Here is a 20,757-nt window from a genome sequence, read left to right as displayed (position 1 = left end):
TCTTTTTTTTACAAAAAATGAGTCCAAAAAATCTTTGGTAATTGTTAGCGGTTCAAGAAGATAAACTTGATCCGATTGAAGTCTTATTATACAAAAAGTTTTGATTTTGTTTTTGCTCTTGTGGTGAGCTTTGTCGGCTGCAAAATTTTCCCGTTGTATTACCGGTGTTACAAGCATATGTTATCTCCTGTTCAGTTATGTATTCATGAAGTTTTTTTGATGTAACAAGTTTTTTTTTTACTATTTTAAGCATGACTTTAAAAAGTTCATACTCATGTGATTCTTAATCTGGGCAGAATTTATGTTTTTCCAAAAAAATTTTCGCACTTTTGACAAACGTCTGTGTTCACTTTTATTTTTTGCGACAAAAAGTAAATTATGCTTTTAAAAAACATTTTTTTTGAAAAAATGAAAACAAAACACCGAAGTCCTACGTTTTTTGTAGAGTTAAAACCCAGACTCAAGTGGGTCCGATGTCTTAAAATAACTGTTTTTTTTTCATCCCATCCCCTCCCCAAGTTTTGCACATCATGTTGTTTTGTCCCATAGTTGTTTATCCTCTTTTTATTATGAACCCAAAACGAAATAAGCTTTTCTCTTCCAGCTTCTGCAAATCAATATTAAACTAGCCTCTATGTCGATATCTCAACTTTCAGTCAAAAAAATTAACCCAAAACGATGAAAACTACGAAGTGAGAAACATATGAGATGCGTAAGCCGCTTAAATTTCGAAAAAAGAAGCAGAAAATGAATATTCCGTCAACAAGACAAAACTTAAATTCTTAGAAATGATGATTATAGTGGTGTCTAAAATTGTTTATTTCAGTTTATTTGGACGAATCGACGCGAAAAACTACAATTGAAATACCAAAAAATATTAAATTCTATCTCGCAAAAGATGAAACAACACCCCGATTAGAATGCAAATACGCAGTAAAAACTGATATTGATCAATCACAAATAAATAATCAACAACATTTTCCACTTTACCTAGATTGCCAAAATAATCACTATGAAGTTGATTTATTAGGTACATCTACCTTTAAACCAATTCCATACTCACAATGGATAAAAAATAATACTCAACAAAAGAAAGTAAAACAACAACCGCAAAAAAAGACCTTTCTCCATTAATTGAAAATGAAAATTTGACCGATAAATAAATTTATCAGGACCACAAACGAATGATTCAAAATACACAATAAATCAAGTTTTTAACCTCCATGACCCACTTGACACAATTCCCCTATCAAAACTAGAAATTGATAAAATTTTTCTCCCACCAACAGAAAAAATTACACATGAACTTTTAAAACAATACCAAAATTTTGACCCAGTAATTAGACAACTCAAATCATGGCACAAATATAAAACAAAACCAGCAAAAGCTGATACCACAATTTTAGGAAACAAAACACTCCTCCGATATTTCCGGGAAATTTAATAACAGAACAATCAATGAAAATACAGATCTTTTAGAATATCAATTAGATGATTCCTAAGTTCCCTGTCTCCCCTTAAGTATGATACTGATAGCATTTAACATCTTCCATTCACAAAATACAAAAGGAAACTCAGGATCAGAAAAGACATACTCGAACTTCACACGAAATTTTTATTTTCCAAATGCCTCAATTTGGATAAAAGTATTATGCAATGATTGTATAATATGTCAATTGAACAAACCTTATCCAAATCAAAAACAAATAGCACAGAAACAAGATTTTAAAGGACAAAGTTTATATTTCAACCATAGAATTTCACTCGACACAAAATGACCAATTTCACCATCCTCTGAAGGAAATTCCTACATTATGGTCATTGTTGATGCATTACGCACTATGTAGCACTCAACCCAGTACCACATTGTAATGCTTATTATGCTTACACAACACTTTACGAACTGAGTTATGACTGGGGCGTAACTCATAGAGTAATTTCGGATAGGGTACACCGTCTGCTCGTCACGCTATCTTATTTTCGGCCGGATAGATTCGTGCAACTTCTTAGTCTAATACCGATCCTAATCTTACTCTTATACTATCTAGTCTCAGGTTGTTTAACTAGTCTCTGCTAGGCTCAATAGATCTAGGGTATACTGGTTTATTGCGGCTGCTGAAGTGCTCGGGAGAGTCCAACTAATTTCTAAGTTAAATTCAAATCTCTCTGGTGCTGAAATTACAAGTAACTTCAGCACTTACAAATAAGTGGGTTGTTAGTTAGATGGATCATGATTGGTTAATATTAAATACTTTACATTGGTAAAACATTTAATTTATCCAATCATAAAATATAGTTTAGATCAGGTTCCACCCATCCGGGTTTTACAGTGTTTTTTAGAACAGTTCTTCTGTAGTTCAAGGATGGATGATGGACGTTGGTATTTGGCGAACATCACAATTTTCTTTCGCTTCTCCTTGTGACAACGACTGAGTCTTTGCAACAAAACCAATTCTGATTTCAGAATGGTTGGCTATGTCAGGTTTTTCTGTTCTTCAGGGAGAACTTCCTTTGTATCTGATCTAGCTTGGGAATGGCGTGGAGATTGTGCGTGGAGGGGATGCCTGATTACTCGGATCTGTACGTATACTTGAACATCGAGGTGGTCATTGGTCTAGTTCAATGAAGTCCTTTTCTGCGAAGTCAAGTCGTACTCTAAATCCTTTGAGTTGTGATTGTGAGTGGCATATCGATTGTAGTTGGTCATTCTCTCTCGAGTGTAGTGAGGTCGTCTTGTCTTTTGATGTTCGTCCTTGGTGTTGTATTCTGATCTATATATTGCATCATGTGATTTTACATTTTATAAAACTTTTATTAGTTTAATATTTTTTAATCATGATTTTAGTTAGTTGTTTTCACAAAAGCTTTTTGTTTTAGTTCGGTTATTTTGAAGAGTTACTCACCCTTGAGTAGCTCTTATTAAAAATAAAGGTGTGGTCACAAAGCGTGGATGTAGCGCGGTGGGTTAGGCCGGCTATAGAGCATGCTCAGGACGTCCTTTCCTGGTGGGTTAGGCCAGGTGTGGGAGTATGATTTCATGCGGTTTTTGTGAGGGGTCCTGTTATGTGACAACGTTTTATGTTGGGTTTGTTGTGGTTTTACTTATGTTTCTTTGGTTGTGTCCTTTTTTCAAAAATCAAATTGTTTGTGGTATGGGTTTGTCTTTCGACTTTTTTGTGTTTTATTATTTCTTTCTAAGACTTTATAATAGTCTTCAAAAGAATAAATTATCCAGTTTTAAACTGGGTTAATCCGGTTTGGGTACCGTTGGTTTCCTTTTCTTAGTCATGCTGTTATTCTATGATTTGTGGTATTTAGTAAGCTGCGTTGGTTAGTTTTGTTTAGTATATGATTCCTCTCCAACCGGGTTAAAGGAAAGTTTGAAACTTGTTATCGTGTGTTAGAGTTATTGAGTGTGAAAACTTGAAACTGAAATTCATTATTTTAAACAATTCTTCGTGGGCGAGCTGTGCGAGTATGGATAGAATTTCTGTGCGAGTGAATGAAAATATCAAAAGGTTAGTACTGCAATTGCATTTTATTAATTTACTGCATAGAATTTGGAAATTTACTGCTAGTAATGGGGGAATTTTAAGATACAAATTTTCATCATATGTAGATTTACTGCTTTTGGGGGAAAATTTTATAAATTAATTTACTGCATTGGTATTGAATTTATAAATTTATATGTGTAAGAGATTAATAGAATTTTGGAAATTTGTTTGATGAAATTTGCGATTTTTATTTGTCTTTTGTGGTTTTTGTAGGTGATCGTCGGATGAAGGCTAAAAATCTAAAGAAAACATGAATAAAGAATGGTGAGTTTTTTCAATATTTTAATTAGTTAGTAATATTCATTTAATTCATACTTACCTGTTAGTCGTCGGGGAAAAAACCGTGGGGGAAGATGTCGTGAATTAGTTCTGAAGTTGTGAGTAGTTTAGCTAATATGCGGATGATATTTTTAGTTTGAAGTAGTGGCCAAAGCAATTGAAGTGCCTTAATGGTGGTTAGTTCTTCAGTGCCTACTGCAAACTCATAAGGTGTGTTTTGGATTAAGTTATATAATTTGTGGTTAAATGTAGTGTTATGGATGAATTCTAAAATGGGGATTTCTATAGGCTGTACAAACTCGTGCGGGATAAGGAAGGGTCGGGATTCTTCGGCGTTGAAGGTCTTGGTGATGGGACAGAAGATGTACATTTGGGTTATGGGGTCATAATTACGAAGAATACCATGAAGGTTAGTGTCTTTAATACAATATGTGAAATTTAGGAAATATGGTGAAGTGTATTTTGAATTGATGAATTGGAAACGATGGTGTGGTTGTCTAGAGGGTGTGTGGAGGTCAAAGTGATTTTGGATGAAACGATAGTAACTGTATGTATGTGTTTGTTTAGTTCGCAACATAATATCGTGTAAGCAGTGTAAATCTCTTTCGTGTGGTGCAAGGAAATGAAAGGTTAGTGAGAAGATTTGGAAGCGTTCTTTAAAACTTTCGTATGCTTGTGTGCTTGTTAGTGCTTCTGAAATAATGTGATCAAACTTTCGGTCAAAGATGTTTAGTGTAAATACATATGGTGTCTTGATGAAAAATTTTTCGGTGATTTGTGGATTAGCGAAGCGATCTTCATCTAAGAATTGATCTTGGTTAGCTCTTATGATGTTGTGATCGTAGTATTCTAGTGTATATTCATTAGCTCTAGGTGCAGTGTGTATTTTTAGTGATTTTTTATATCCTACGTAAGTAAATTGTCTAGCGGTGAGTGGTGTAGTTAGTCGATATAGCATGTCTTTGTTTCGGTCTGTATCGATGGAAGTGTTGGTTAAAGGTAAGCAAAGAGGGTTAGTGAAATGATAGTATGAGGTCCAAGAGAGAGTGGGCATTAAAACGTATTCGTCTACAAAGTTGCGTGTTTCGTTAGCGTCATGAGGGGTGTTTAAGGTGTATTGTGGAAATGAGGGTAAAGTGATAGCTAAAAATTCTCTTGTGTTAGTATGCTGGGGGTGATTGATGTATTCACGGGCTGTTCCTGGTTTTGCTGGGAAAGGATGGTTGGGGAATTTTCTTTTAAAAGTGCGGTAAGCTCTATTAGTATTGAGTGAGGATTCAGTTGATGTGGATGATGGTGCTAATGATTCAGTATAATTTGAAGAGGGTGTAGGAGGATTGGTTGAATTTGTAGTGGAGGAGATTTGGTTTATGGTCGGGGTGTTAAGGTGGTAGGGTTGTTGTTGGAGGGTAATAAAATTGTCTAGCTCTGGTGAGATTCGGGGGGTATCTGGAGATGATTGGTCAGAGTGGTATGAGGAGTAGGTTGGGGTAACTTGGGAAGCATAAGAGGGTGTAGGAGTGATGGGGTCAGGGTTATTTGACAATATGGGTTGAAAGGGAGGTTGAGAAAAATGAGAAGGGTTATGGAAATTATTGGATGGAGATGGTTCTGAGTCGGCAAATTCATCGGGGGTTTCAATATTCGGGTTATTTAGCTGTGAGATGGAGTATAAAACTGAAATTTGTGAGTTAGTGTCGGAATTCATGCCTGATGTTACATTGCTAGATGGAAAATCGGGTGGCGGAAAAGCAAAAAGTGGGATTATTGGGATTGAAGAGGTAAGGTTGGTTGGATGGGAATTTGATCGATGGAGTGATCCAAGTTGGCGGCTCATCGTGGGCTAAAAAATTTATTATTTTGAGATTGAAAAGCGGTGGTATGGGGTTGTTCAATAATTTGTTCATAAGTATTATCATCTTGTGATGGATGTGTCATTATATGTTGGACGGGACTTTGTGATGTGGTGAGTCGAAAATTTGGATTATGTGTGATTGCTAAATTTCGAAAATTTCGTGGGACTAGGGATAGTGGATGGTTATTTGGCAGGGGTGGCAATTGTGGTGCCGTTGGCTGTGTGTCTACATTGTTATGTTCTTCGTCGTATGTATTTTGTCGTGTTGTTATTTTTGTGTTATATTCTTTTATTTGTGCGTCTAAAAGAATTTTGTTTATAGATGTGGAAAAGATTCCAAAAAATCCTGCAAAGAGTATGCGTGCTACACTTGCTTGTCTGTTTACTTGTGTGTGTATAGCACATGTATTGTAGATTCCTTTTAAGAGTGAGAAAAGAAATCCAATAAAGTTAAACATTGCGTATAAAATAGTCAATTTTTCTAAGATGTAGTAGGGCCATCCTAGAAAATCTAGGATCTCATTTTTGAGTGTAACAAAGCTAAAAATGTTGATTGGTGATATATCTTGGGGACGGTATTTTTCGCCGTTTAGATATATATAATCTTTAATGTCTTTAAAATATCCGCTATAGTCTTGTGTGTAGATATCGGCAAATCCTGCGGTTTCTGCAAGTTTGCGTAAGTTTTGGTCAATTGATTGTCTTTGTATAGTGTCCATTTGTGTTAGTAACTCTTGGAATTGTTGTGTTCTAATGTGATGTTGAATATCTGATTTTGAATAGATTCCTATTGATTGTAAGTCTATATTTGGGTTTCGAGCGATAGCGCGAATGCTTTCTGGTGAAAATTTTTTGAGTGATTGCATTAATGTGGGGTATGGAGTGAGAAGGTAATATTTGTTTTCATCAGGGTTTAGTTGTACTACATTGTGGCTATTTTCTGATCCACATGGGACTGCGGTATCCCAGAAATAGGTTCTTCGTGAAAGTGTATCCACGAAATGTACTTTATTCTTATAAAAGATAGGGATTCTTTTATAACATCGTTTATCTTCAAAAACGTATAGTGGTGATACTTTTTTAGTACAAGTATAAAACCATAAGATGTTTCCTTCGTAGTCTAAAAAATTTGATCTATTTCCTGATAATAAATATCCTGCGTAGGGTATTTTTAATACTGCTAGTGCAAGTGATTGTAATATTTGTGTTCGTTCTAATTCGCATAGTTGATGTAGTGTTTCTAATTCGGAGAGTGACATTTCTTGAAAAATGCGGCTAATTGTATAGTCTAGTTTCATATCCAAATGAATATCATAGTGGATATTACCAAAATATGTGGTATTCATTAGTGATAATTCTTGTAAGCGTGTGCTTCTGGTGTCATAAGGTTTTAGATGTCCACCAGGTTGTCCGTTGCTTTTTTCAAAATTAACTGGTATATAGGATGTTCCTTCGTTTAGAGGATGACCTGTGGCATATGGGTCGATTTTTACTTTTCCAGTGGTCATGTCGAATCCTTTTTCATATTCAACTAAAATTTCAGAGTATTGTGTTCTGTGAAGTGGATGTCTGTATTTACATGCAAGTTCTGTTTCTTGATATATTTGAAAACGTGTCAATTTATTTTCTATGTTATCTATGTTTCTAAAATCGGAACTTAGTTTTCGTGATGGATGGACTTGTTCGTAAGGAATTGATTGTATGAAATATTTTTCGTGAAATTTTATCATACGAGCGTGTATTTTTGCTACTTGAAATGTTGTACATGTGTCTTCGGGGAACCAAACAATTGTTGCTTGTGTTCTTGTTGTAGGGTCGCAATATCCTTGATCGTTTTTACAAGGTAGTCGGATTCCTTGATAGATCATTGTATTATCAGATAAATCTCGTGTGAGTTGTATTTTTTCGAGTTGTATTTTCCAATCGAAAAACATTATTTCTTGATATCCTTTATTTTTTGTGTCTGCTTTGCAGTTTGATGGGTTATTTATACCAATGTGTGGTATCCAATGTTTATCATGTAGGTCATATGTTAATCGTCCGTGTGCGCCGTTATACGGGTATTTTTCGTCTAGTTTTATATGTCCTTGGTGTCTTTCAAGTTGTGATTGATGTACAGAGTCTGAAAAAACTTGAAAATTAACTAATTTTCTTTGGGAATTTTTATTTTGTGTGATGTTTAGTCTAAGTAATTCATTTTTACAATCGTCGGGATTGAGATGTAAAAGACGTTCTATATTACTTTGATAGAATGATTCATGGTCAAGTCGGTTTTTGTTTCCGTTCGAGACTTGTGAACAATGTACTTTCTTTTCGGAAAATGTTGCTGTGAATTTATAACCTGTAACTGTTGTAGCTCGGGCTTTTGAGTAGAGTGTTGCTATTATATCTGTGGTTTCTATAGCTTGTGGTTCTGTTTCACATTGTGATACTTGATTGATTGCATATTTATGTAGTGTTTTTTGTTCATTTTCTTCGCAATCGTAATGTGTTACTAATAAATCTTGTGGTCCTGTACGAGGTGAAGGGTTTTTGTTTTGAATTGAAGTTACTAGAAAAAGGAGTTGGAGAAAAATTAATAATTTTAGAATATACATGTGTATGATAATCCTGAGTATGGATTATAAAATGTAATGTAACCAATTGTGTTTTTGGTGTATCTGTCGTATTTATATATTACTTCGGTAGTTATAAACGGTGGTGGTAGTGATTGAGCTGTGATGTTAGGTGGATTTAATGGGTAGGGATGTTGTGTAATATTGTTTAATTTAACTGTGATTTCAAACTTTAATTGTAAACTGTTTTGTTGGAGTATTTGAATATTGTGATCACGGATATCGTTGTGAATATCTTGGCGATATTGTAATCTATTAAGTGCCCAGTTATGAAGGCGGTTACTTTCTTGATGCTGTCCAAATAATGGTGGAGGTGCTGTGAATGTATTCCAATCTAATCTTAAAGGAATATTTACTGAAGATTGTTCTCGATATCTGGCGTCGAGATTATTTGGAAAATTTAAGTTAAAGGGTAGTGGTGAAAATTGACTTGTTGATGGTGTTGATGGTAGTGATAGTGTTTCTGGTAGTGATGAGGATGTTGTTGTATCCGTAGAAATATCTATGGGGTCATTGGCTAAATTTGGTTCACCTTGTGTAAATGAATGTGTAGTCCAATATGGTAGTCGTGATGTTAGGTTTGGGGGGTTAAAAGGGTTTTCTCGTATTTGTTCAGATGTTGGTGTTGAACCTAAGTAGTCTGAAGGTAGACTTGAAGTGCTTCGTTGTGAAAGAAGTGTAGGGGTTTCTGGTGTGATACCAGTGGTGTTTTCTGGAGTAGTTTGTGTTGGGGATTGAGGTATATCAAAATGAACTCGGGGAGTTTGAAAATTTCTATTTCGTCGAGGATGTATAATTTGTCTATTTATTTCTGTTGTGTTTTGGTTTTGACTAAGGTTTCGTATTCTACTTAGTTCTTGTGGTAGTGTTGGGTAAAGATTATATGTTGGTTCACTTAGAGGTGCTTGTCGTTGAACTGGTTCTAGTGGTTCAGATAAACGAGCGTGCCGTTCTTCAAAGGTGTATGGATTGTCTTGAAAAGAAATTCGTGTAGATGTTTGAGGATTTTGAGTAGTTGAAGGTGGTGTTGGATTATCTTGGGATGATGTCGGTGAAGACTGATTTTGTGACTGTTGGGTAGCAATTTTTGATGGATTTTTGAATTGTTACTTTAGTGAGAAGGTTTATGTTTATTATAATATTCTTCTAAAAAAAGAATTAGGAAAATTGTTGCTAGGGCAAATGTGATGATTGCTTTCTTTATACATTTACATATGGTCAAAATGAGGGATGATAAAAATGTTATAAAGATTACAAACAATAGAAAAATATCAGTTCTACTGAAAATTGTTCGTATCATTTAGACAAGTTGTTAAAATCGTACCTGTGGATATATTCAAGGGTTTTGGAAAGTTGGAGGTATAGTTCAATTATTGTGTAGAAAATTAAGAAAATATTACAAAAAATTATTATGATTATTAGAAAAGATTCGATGATATCAAAAAGAAATATTATAAAAGTTTGGAGTATTGAAAAAAAATGTTTAAAATTGATAAGTATTTGAACGACTGTTTGAGAGAAAAGCATTTAAGAAATGATCTCTTGGTCGAATATTTTTTGCTGTTTGAGGCGATTTTCTAGTGTGGTCGAATTATTTATTAGTTTTTTGACAAGTGGGTTGAGTTTCGTAAAAATTTGTTGGGGGCAATTTTCATGGTGACTGGGAGGTCGTCTTTTTCTTTATTTTTGTTTGTCAAATGATCCGGGGTATGGTGAGATTTTTATACTTTAGGCTAATTAAAATTTTCATTTTGTGACTTTAGGCTAAGTTATCAAATTTGTTTTGGGGGTATTCGTGGTCTGAGTTGGGGAAATATTGTTGATCTTTGGGTTATTAGATAAGGGAGGGGTACGGTATTATGGTGATATTTATTTTAGCTGTCAAGTTGGAGTGGTTTGCTTATTTGTAACCTGGAGGTTGTAAAGTTATAGTTAGAGATGTGCCTGGAGTTCTAGATTATTCGTCTAATTGATCTTAGTTTGAGTTAGAGAAAGTGGCGGATTGGATGAATCCTATTGGTCTATTTTGAACTAGAATTATTGCGTACTTGTGAGCATGTTATTTTGAAAAAATGAAATGAAAAATGTTACGGAGGTTTCAAGATTGTGAAGTGTAAAATTTTAAAATTACTTTTTAAATTCTACTTTCTTTAATATTTTAGATTGGGGGATGAACATTTTGTAGTTTTTACGTGGTTGATTTCGGAGTCTTGTTGTTTTTCTATGTTCTGATTTGTCTATTTCTTCTTGGGGTATTATTTGTTCTGTCATTTTTCTATTTTTTCTTTGTTTTGGAGATTCTTTTTGGTTTTGCGTATTGTTTTTTGTGACGGTTGGTTTTGTGTTTTGATTTTCGGTGGGGTTATCATTTTGTTCTGTGTTTTTCAGATGTGGTTCATTTTGAACGATTTTTAATCCTGTGAAAGAATATAATTGAGTTAATTCACGGAGTGCGTATTCTTTTGGGTAATAAGGTAATAGGTTGTTTCGATGTTGAACGATTTCTTTTTTGTTTGAGTCGATAATTTTATATGTGACATCAGTGGGTTTTGCAATTATTTGGTATGGTCCTTTTCGAAGGGGTTGTAATTTTTTAGAAATTCCTTTTTGAGTATTAAAATTAGGTATTAAAACAAATGTTCCAATTTTTAAATCGGAAGCTGGTGTAAATCGTGAATTGATTTGTTCATTTATATTTTGTCTTTGTAATAATTTTTTTGTTATTTTTTGGTAAATTTCATTGTGTTTCTTATCTCTATTTAAAATCCATTCGGTGTGTGTACCGGAGGCTAATTTAAGAATTTGTGGGTGATGAAAATGATCTTCATCGTGCGTATGTAATGGTAGGTTATAACAAATTGAGTCTTTATTTGGTTGACAATAACCTTGTGCGTTTTTATGGGAATTTGCTGTAAACATTATTGGTTTGCGTGGCTTTTGGTTGAAAACCATTTCGTATGGTGACATTCCTAAAGTTGTCGTGATTTGTGAATTATATGCTAAGGGAAATAATTTTACATCTGCTGACCATTCGGTATATTTTGTATCATTTCCGTTGATGATACATCTAAGATATTCTTGTAGTGAACGGTTCATACCTTCGACTAAGCCGTTTGTCCAAGGTGCATGAGATGTACGTGGTTTGTGTTTAATGTTGTATAAATGACATAGTGTTATTATTTCATTATTTATGAATTCTGTACCATTGTCTGTGACTAAAATTTCTGGTAGTCCGAATTTTGCTATCCAGTGTTCATAGAGTGTTGTATATGCGTAATAAGCATTACAATGTGGTACTGGGTTAAGTGCTACATAGTGTGTGAATGCGTCAACAATTACCATAATGTAGGAGTTTCCTTCTGATGAGGGTGAAATTGGTCCTTTAGTATCAAATGAGATACGGTGATTAAAGTACAGACTTTGTCCTTTAAAATCTTGTTTTTGTGCTATTTGTTTTTGATTTGGGTAAGGTTTATTCAGTTGACATACTATACAATCATTGCATAGTACTTTTATCCAAATTGGTGCATTTGGGAAGTAAAAATTTTGTATAAAATTTGAATATGTTTTCTCTGATCCAGAGTGTCCTTTAATATTTTGTGTATGTGATATATTAAAAGCTATAAGAATCATACTTATAGGAAGACAGGGAACTGTAGATTCATTTAGGTTATACTCTAAAAGGTCTGTTTTTTCGTTAATTGTTGTGTTGTTAAATTTGCGAAAGTATCGGAGGAGTGTTTTATTTCCTAGAATGGTTGAATCTGCTTTGATAGGTTTAGTTTTATATTTATGCCATGATTTCAGTTGTCGAATTACTGGGTCAAGGTTTTGATATTGTTTCAGTGTTGAAATTGTAATTGTTTCTGTTGGGGGGAGAAAAATGTTTTCGATTTCTAATTTAGATAAGGGTATTGTATCAAGTGGGTCGTGAAGGTCAAAAACTTGATTTATTGTGTATTTTGAATCACTTGTTTGGGGTCCTGATAAATTTATTTTATCAGTTAAATCTTCTTTTTCAATTAGTGGAAAATGATCTTTTTTAGGCAGGTGTTGTTTTGTTCGTTTTTGTTGGGTGTTATTTTTTATCCATTGAGAATATGGGATTGGTTTGAAAGTTGAGGTTCCAAGTAAATCAACTTCATAATGATTATTTTGACAATCTAGATAAAGTGGAAAATGTTGTAAATTATTTATTTGTGATTGTTCAATATCAGTTTTTACTGCATATTTGCATTCTAATCGGGGTGATGTTTCGTTTTCTGCAAGGTAGAATTTTATATTTTTGGGTATTTCAACTGTGGTTTTTCGTGTAAGTAATTCAGGTGGTGTATTTCGACTTAAGGTGTCTGGTAATGCAAGATTTTTTCCTGCAGTCCAAACTATATGTAAGTTTGGAATTTTCATTAGAATTAGTTGAAATCTGTAAACTCGGTGGTTTGGGTTAGATTTCTGTGTGAAGAGAAAAATGATTGGTTTGTGATCTGTGAATAAAACTGTGGGATGTTTTGATCCAAGTATCAGAAATTCATATTCTGTAAGTGTATAGATTATGGCTGTACATTCTCTCATTAGAGTTGAGAGTCTTAGCTCTGCTTGAGTGAATAATCGAGAGTTTGCTGATATAAGGTTCATTTTATTTGTACCATTATGTGATTGTAATAGTGCTGCGCCGATGCCAAAGTTCGAAGCATCGCACATTGCATAAAATGGTTGATCAGGGTCTGGAATTGTGTTTGAAATTTGTTCGGTTAAAAGTTTCTTTATTTCTTCGAATCGTGTTTGATGTTCTGTATTCCATTCAAAATTATTTTGTTGTCTAAGGATGTTGTAAAATGGTCGTAGATATAATTGCATTTTATAAACATATTTACTTAAAAAGTTTAACATTCCAAGGAATTCTTGGATTTTCTTTTTATTTGTTGGTGGTTGAAGTTTTTGAATAGCGTCAATGCGTGATTTCAGTGGAGTGATTGTTTTTCTTTCTATGTTATGTCCTAAGAATTTAACTTTTGTCAAAAAGAAGTGTGATTTATCGGGGGCGGCCTTCAGATTTTCGTTCTGAAGTATTTGGTGATATGTTTCTAAAACTTTGAACATTTCGTCTTTTGTTTGTGATTGCATAAAAACATCGTCTAGATAGGTGATTGCGTTTTTCTTGAGTATCAGTGGTCTAAAAATTTTGCTCATAAAAGCTGAAAATGCTGCTGGTCCTATGGATATTCCATAGAATAAGCGGTTAAATTCATATTGTTGGTTTCCGATAACAAATTGTGTTAAACGTCGTGATTGTTCATCTAGTGGCATTTGATTGTATGCACTATTCATGTCGGCGGTTGTGAAGTATTTGCCGTTTATTTTTGTTAAAATAACTTGTATTGGTTCAATGGGCCAATTACATTTTGATTCATCTATGAGTGAATTGAGGTATCTAGCATCGAGAACGATTTTTAATGATTCTCCTTTAGCTAGAATGATAACGGGGTTGATGAATGTGTTGCCTTTTGGTTGTTCTTCTTTGTTTACTGGTGATATAATATTGTATTGTTCTAAAATATCGAGTAATCTGTTTACTTTATCATGTAAGTGAATTGGTACTTTACTTGCTCTTTGTTTTTTGAAAACAGCGTCAGGTTTTAATGGGAGATGTAGTGATGAACTTATTTTACCAACATCGAATTTTGATGTTGCATAGACTGATGAATATTTAATTAGCTGTTTGGCTAATTTTTCGAATTCGTCTTGTGTTATTTGTGAATGTTGGAAGTTAAACATTGTTAAGAATTTTTGTTGGTGCTCTGTGTAATTACTTATGTTGAATGTAGGTTTGAAATATGGAGTTTTTGTGAAATAATCCGTATTTCTGTTTTCGTTACTTATTATATTATTTATAGATAATTCTTCATTAAGAATTGTAGATTGGCATATATCTAGTAATTGGAGTATATTATTTACGCGATAGGCTTTTTCGTGTATTGGTGTTATTGTAGCGTTGGTTTCACAATATCCTAGAAGTCCTAAAGGTAATGTTACTTGGTAAGGTGTGTTGTTATAAACATGTAAAGAAATTATATCTGAATTCGAATTTTTCAAATATTTTATTGAAGAGATTGTGATTTTGAAAAATTTATGAATAGGTTTGAATTCAAAATCTGACATATAAAATTTTTGTTTGTTTTGTTCTTTATCATATTGGTGAACTTGTTTGATTGAAAAATTATAGATGTTTCCTGATAGTGGTTTCAGGTGTTTTCTTTGTTGGTTATATATTGGATAGAATTTCGAAAAGAATGGTGGTTGTTTATTTAATCTTTGAAAAAATGTTAAGGATGTTTCTTTTGTTTTTATATATTTATCTTTGATTAATATTTTACTATTTAGTATGTTAATTGTTGGTATATACTTTGAAATAAATGGTATTCCAATGATATTATATTTAATATCAGTGATATGGAATATTTGTTTGAATGGTTTATTTAAAATTTTGCTTTGCTCTATTGTTCTGGTAGGGAGGAGAAATAATTGGATTTTTCCGTAGTTTATCAATGTTGATCCTTGTGCTGTTGCTAGCTTGCTGGAGGTTTCCAGAGGTGTTAGCTTTGGGTGTAAGGATTTTATTTCATTCCATGTGGGAATGTTTATTATGTTTGATTCTGCTCCTGAATCAATTAAAAAATCTATTTCAAGGTCTGGTGGTTGAAATTCTTTATTTCTTGGGCTTTCTAAGAGAAATGGTATCGTCCAAATTTTTTCTTTGGGTTGTTCTTTTTGTATATTTTGGTAGATGTGGTTTGTATTCAAGCATTTTGTTTTGGCATTTTGATCTGGTTGTGCTGTAGTATTTTTTGCATTTGTTTCTTGCGTTGTTGGTGTGGAATTTATGGGTGTAGTGTAATGATTTTGAAGAAATTCTGATTGATTTTCATATATATGTGATGGAAAGGGTTGTTCGTATATAACAGATTCATAGTCATTTTCGACTTTTATCATATTGATAGCAAGAGTGTTTTCAGTATCACTTTCTGAATCTGATGATGTACAATTTATTTGATTGAGTTGTAACGTATCGGTTACTGTGTCATCAATACCTGGGGGGTCTGATGTTGTTTCTGGATTAGATTGTACTTGATTGATTTGTCTTTGATGTTTAGGTGTACTGCTTCTATGACGATTATTAGATGTATTATAGTGATTATTATTTCGGTGTGGTGATTTGGAATAATTTCTGTAACGATTATTATAACTTGGGTGTCGATTTTGTGAATTATTTCGCGATCTGTTTTGATAATTGCTGTTTGGTCTGTTATAGTTCGATCTATTATATGAGTTATTTCTTGATCGATTGTTTGGGTAATTCTGGTTTCGGTTGTTTGAATAACTTCTATTTCTATTATAGGAGTAGTTTCTATTCCTATTGTATGATGAATTTCGTGATTGGTTGTTTGGATAGTAGTTATTTCTTGGTTGGGAATTAGATCTAGAAACAAATCGTTGTGTATTCGAATTTGATCTGGAGTAGTTATTTCTACTATTTGGTCTATTGTAGTGATTTTGTGATGAATTATACGTGTTTCTTCGTTCTGGTGATCTTCCTCTATAACTTGAGTTATATGGGGATTGATTTCTTGTATAACTTGTATTGTTCGGAAGTGGCTTTCCTGAACTGTTGTTGCTGTATACATTTTTGTTTGGTAGATTTTGATCTTTTTTCATGTATTGATAGAATGATTTATTTGGTTCTTTGTATTTTTGAGGTTTATTTTGACTATCTTGCTGTTTTTGTCTACATTCGGAAATACTATGTCCGTATCGTCGGCAATAATTACACCATTTTTTGAAAGATGGTTTGCCTTTAAAGTTCGGGTTCTTTTCGTAAATATTGAGTATTTCAGTGATTTTTTCAACGAGATCTGTTTCTGATTCTTGTATATTATTAATATTAGTGGGAGTCGTTTCAATTTTGTTAACGTATTGTAATTTCAGATTTTCCGTTTCTTCTAGTTTCATCGTAATTTCTGCTTGTTCTAGTTTGTCTACTAGTTTTCTAAAATCTAAATCGGGTTCTCGAATTGAAGAAGGATGGGATGCTCTCTTTTTTATTGCTATTTTCCTTAATTGTGGTGTTAAGGTCATCATTAAGATTTCTGTCATCTTAGTGTTTTTATAGTCGTGTGTATTTAGTGAATATGCTTTTCGAACTAGTGTTTCGATTCTTACTGCTATTTGCTTGATGGTTTCGTTTGGTAATCTGCGAATTTCATTACATAAAACTCTTTGTTGTTGTTTGTTTCTTTCGGAGTCAAACATTTTTGAAAATTCTTGTGTAAATCTTTTCCAGTTTGATTTTATTTCTTGAGGTAGTACTGAAAACCATTTTTGGGCTGCGCCATCTAAGGTTGTTTGTATTAACGCTGTGCGTCGATGTATCCAATTTTGATGTAGTGGCGTATTTATTGGTTCAGGTCCGATATTTAAAATCAGGTTTGCTGTTACTGCATTTAAATAGTCTTCTACAGAGTATTCAGGGTCTGTTCCTGTGAAAACCATTAAAGGTTTGTTTGATGTTATTGATGATCCACCCATAAGGTATGGATTCATTGTCATTTGTAATGATTCTGCTGCATTTGGCATTTGAGAAAAATTTGAAAGTTGGTTTCTTGTTATTTCATGTTGTTGAAGATAATATGGTAGTGGTATTTCATTTTGCATTTGTGATGGTTGATACGAGTGTGCAATCATTGGATTTTGTTGTTGAATTGGTTGAAAGGATTGTGTATTAATTGGATTTTGTTGTTGAATTGCTTGTTGATGTTGTGCATCTATTGGTTGTGGAGAAAAATTCCTATGATTTATACGTGTTTTCTGTATTCCTTGTCTACGATATTCTTGAGTATTTTGTGCAAATATATCTGGTTGTAGGAAATCTTCATCTGAGGATAAATAATCCATTTGATAAGATGTTTGTTTTTTATTTTTATTTTGTTGAAAAAATGGGTAATTTTCACTGCGATCCTGTGGAGGATTTGGTTGAAAATTATTTGAATTATATTGGGCTGTTGGGTTATCCCAGTTTCGAGGTTTTGTATATTGATTAAAATTCCTTTGTGGTTGATAATTTGTTTTTGACGGATGTGTATAATTATAATTATGGTCTGCAAAGTTGTTTCTAGTGAATGTTTTGCGTGTTTTTGATGGTATTGTCACGGGTTTGTATGTTTGATAATCCATATGTGAATATTTAGGGGCAACCGAAGGTTTTACGGTTGATTGTAAGGTTACCTGTGTTTGTGAAGGATTTGTATTTCTTGGTGTTGTTAAATTTGGGCGTATTGGTGAAATACTTTGTTGTGTAGTTGTTGTGTGTACAATTTCTTCATTTATGAAGTGTGATGGTGTCTGGATATCTTGTTGAGTAAGATTCCTAGTTCCATTGAGGTTTTCATTGTGTATGACTGTAGAGTTTAAACTATTATTTTGTGTATCGGGTAAAAATGTATTATAGTTTAATGGTGTTGCATCAATTGTTAATGGTATTACTCTTACATAGTCTCTTATGTAAGATATTGTACCTATTGCTTGACTTGAGATTGATTGTGGGAAGCTTATAAATGCGGGATGAGACCATTCGGGGTCCCAAACATAATCTGATTGTTCTGTGATAGCGGTTTCATCGTTCGAATTTTGGGGTCTAAAATTTTTTCTTGCTTGTGCAATTAAATCAATATTGTGTGTGAAATAATCTATTATGAACCATGCTAAAATTTTTTGTAAATCGTGTCTGGTATGTTGTGAAACGTCGTCTTTCGTGAAATTTTCTTTAATGACGTTCAAATAACTAGAGAGTAGTGTGATTTCATGTCGTACTCTTAAATGTTTAGATGTGTCTGTCGGTGAGACATTTGTTAATGGTAGTTCATTTTCTAATATTGAAATATAACTATATATTATTGCGAAAACTTCATTGGTGAAAATGGAGTTTGCTCTTTGTGAGTTATGGTATTGGATGCTTTTTATATATTCTGAAAAGACTTTTGAAAATTCTAAATCGAGATCGTCTGTTTGAATAGTATATGTTCTATTATTATGGTTTGGGGAAGTGAATTCTATAGAGTAGATTCCATACTGTTGTGTTATGTTGCATATATCTTTTAGATAGTGATCTATGATTTGTCTTTTGATTTTTACATCGGGGAACTCTGTTTTACATGGACTAATTCCGGGTTCAAATAAATTTATGAGTAAATTTTGACAAAATAAGTGTTGTCCTCTATCAGTATCTGCGTCTACTATAAAGGGAAAGATTTCATCATCATCTGGAGTTTCTTCACCTGGAGTGTGTGTTGAGCTCATTTTTTCGTTCGATGACTGTTAATATGTAATTATTAATGTGTCGAATTGGTTGATTCCAATTGTATAGATGTACTGGTTTGTGTTTGTACTGCTTTTTTATTCTTCTTTTTCCTCTTTGTGATGAATTTGAAGTTGTTTCTGAGTCAGAAAAATATAATTGATCGTGAAGTGGGTAATTTTTATCTACTGATTCTTTTAGTTTGTAAAGTTCGTCTAAACTGTTGGTTTCTGATTCTGAAAATGCGTTTCGATTCTTTGAAAATCTTTTTCGTGTTATTTGTCTTTGTTTAGTTATTATTTTTCTCTTTAGTGTTTGTCGTTTTGTGCGAATGTATCCAACTGTTTGTGTATGAGGTGTGATTACAAGGTCGTATTTTTTGTTATCTATTTCACAATTGTGTAAAATGATTGTTTGTTTATTTCCTAGGTTTTTAAATGACATAAGGTTTAGGATGACGGATGCAAAAGGTTGTTAAATGATTTCTATTTTCTTAAACTGTTAGTTCTTACGATTTTTTGGTTAGCTTAACCTGGGTCTTTTTGTTCAGGGTTGGAGAGAAAAGTATATCGATTCCGAAGAATGATTTTTACTTTCTCGTGACTAGTATAAGCTAAGGTGTTAACTTACTTAATCTTACTTAAGGGAGTGATTGTGTTCAAGGGTTGGAGAATAGTAAATCGATCCACAAGGTTCAGGTATAATTAGAACGCGAGTAGTTCGTTAGGTACTATTTTAAACTTACTAAGTCTAAGATTTATCCTGGGTCTGGTAAGAGGGGGGGTCAAGTGAAGGATGAATAACCGAAGTTCTTCACTGCTTATCCTAATTTGAATGATTAGTTTTGTTTAAAAATTTCTATTAGTCTTGGGTTTTTAGAAAGGGTTGGATAGTGAATCGACGTTTGAGGTCGTTAGACACTAATTAAGTGGATGGGGGAGAACAAAGTTGTTCTGTTTGATCCAAGGATAAGCCTTGATGATCAAATTTAAAATTTAATTAAGTAGAAAATGATTTAAGATCCAAGGATAAGCCTTGATGATCTGGTTTTAAAATTAAGTGACTTTAAGTTTTAATAATGTTTTAATTTGTGTAGAGTAAAGATTTAGTGTTTTTATGATATTAGTGGGTTTGATGATTGCTGTTATGTTTTAGGTGATGAAGCTGGAACAACAGGATGATTTATGATTACTAACCATTTATTGTCATGCTACTAATTTTTATTTTTATTTTCCAATAAATATTTTTCAAACATGTTTTGTATAATACTGCAGAATTTTAAGAAAACGATCTTAGATCTTTTTATCAATCGTTATTGTATAATATTAATTTTGTTTAGCGCCTGAAATGATTTTGAAGATTAGCTTCAAGGTTTTATGTTTGCAAATGGAAATCTAAATTCATTGCAAGTAGTATTCGAAATATAAAAGTTTGTTCTGGCTTTTGCCGAACTATCATATAACTATACGGCAAGTTTCTACTTTGTCGTATGTCGTCTTTGGTTCGATGTCTTCTTCCAATTCCGGGTAGTTCTATTATGGTTCGGAATATTGGCTCTGATCTATTGAGTCGGAGAGACATTTCAATTAAATTATTGTCGTATAACATTTTGTAAATGTTTTTGTCTAATTTCTAATCTATTCTTGGTTAATTCTAATCTAATAAGGTCTTGTTCGAGACTTATGGTCGCACCAGATGAGTTATGACTGTGGCGTAACTCATAGAGTAATTTCGGATAGGGTACACCGTCTGCTCGTCACGCTATCTTATTTTCGGCCGGATAGATTCGTGCAACTTCTTAGTCTAATACCGATCCTAATCTTACTCTTATACTATCTAGTCTCAGGTTGTTTAACTAGTCTCTGCTAGGCTCAATAGATCTAGGGTATACTGGTTTATTGCGGCTGCTGAAGTGCTCGGGAGAGTCCAACTAATTTCTAAGTTAAATTCAAATCTCTCTGGTGCTGAAATTACAAGTAACTTCAGCACTTACAAATAAGTGGGTTGTTAGTTAGATGGATCATGATTGGTTAATATTAAATACTTTACATTGGTAAAACATTTAATTTATCCAATCATAAAATATAGTTTAGATCAGGTTCCAAA

The sequence above is a fragment of the Symsagittifera roscoffensis genome, chromosome 4 (assembly GCF_963678635.1).
Source record: "Symsagittifera roscoffensis chromosome 4, txSymRosc1.1, whole genome shotgun sequence".
In the NCBI taxonomy this organism is placed as follows: Eukaryota; Metazoa; Xenacoelomorpha; order Acoela; family Convolutidae; genus Symsagittifera; species Symsagittifera roscoffensis.
The sequence above is the reverse complement of the archived record's forward strand: the minus strand, read 5'-3'. Positions refer to the sequence as shown.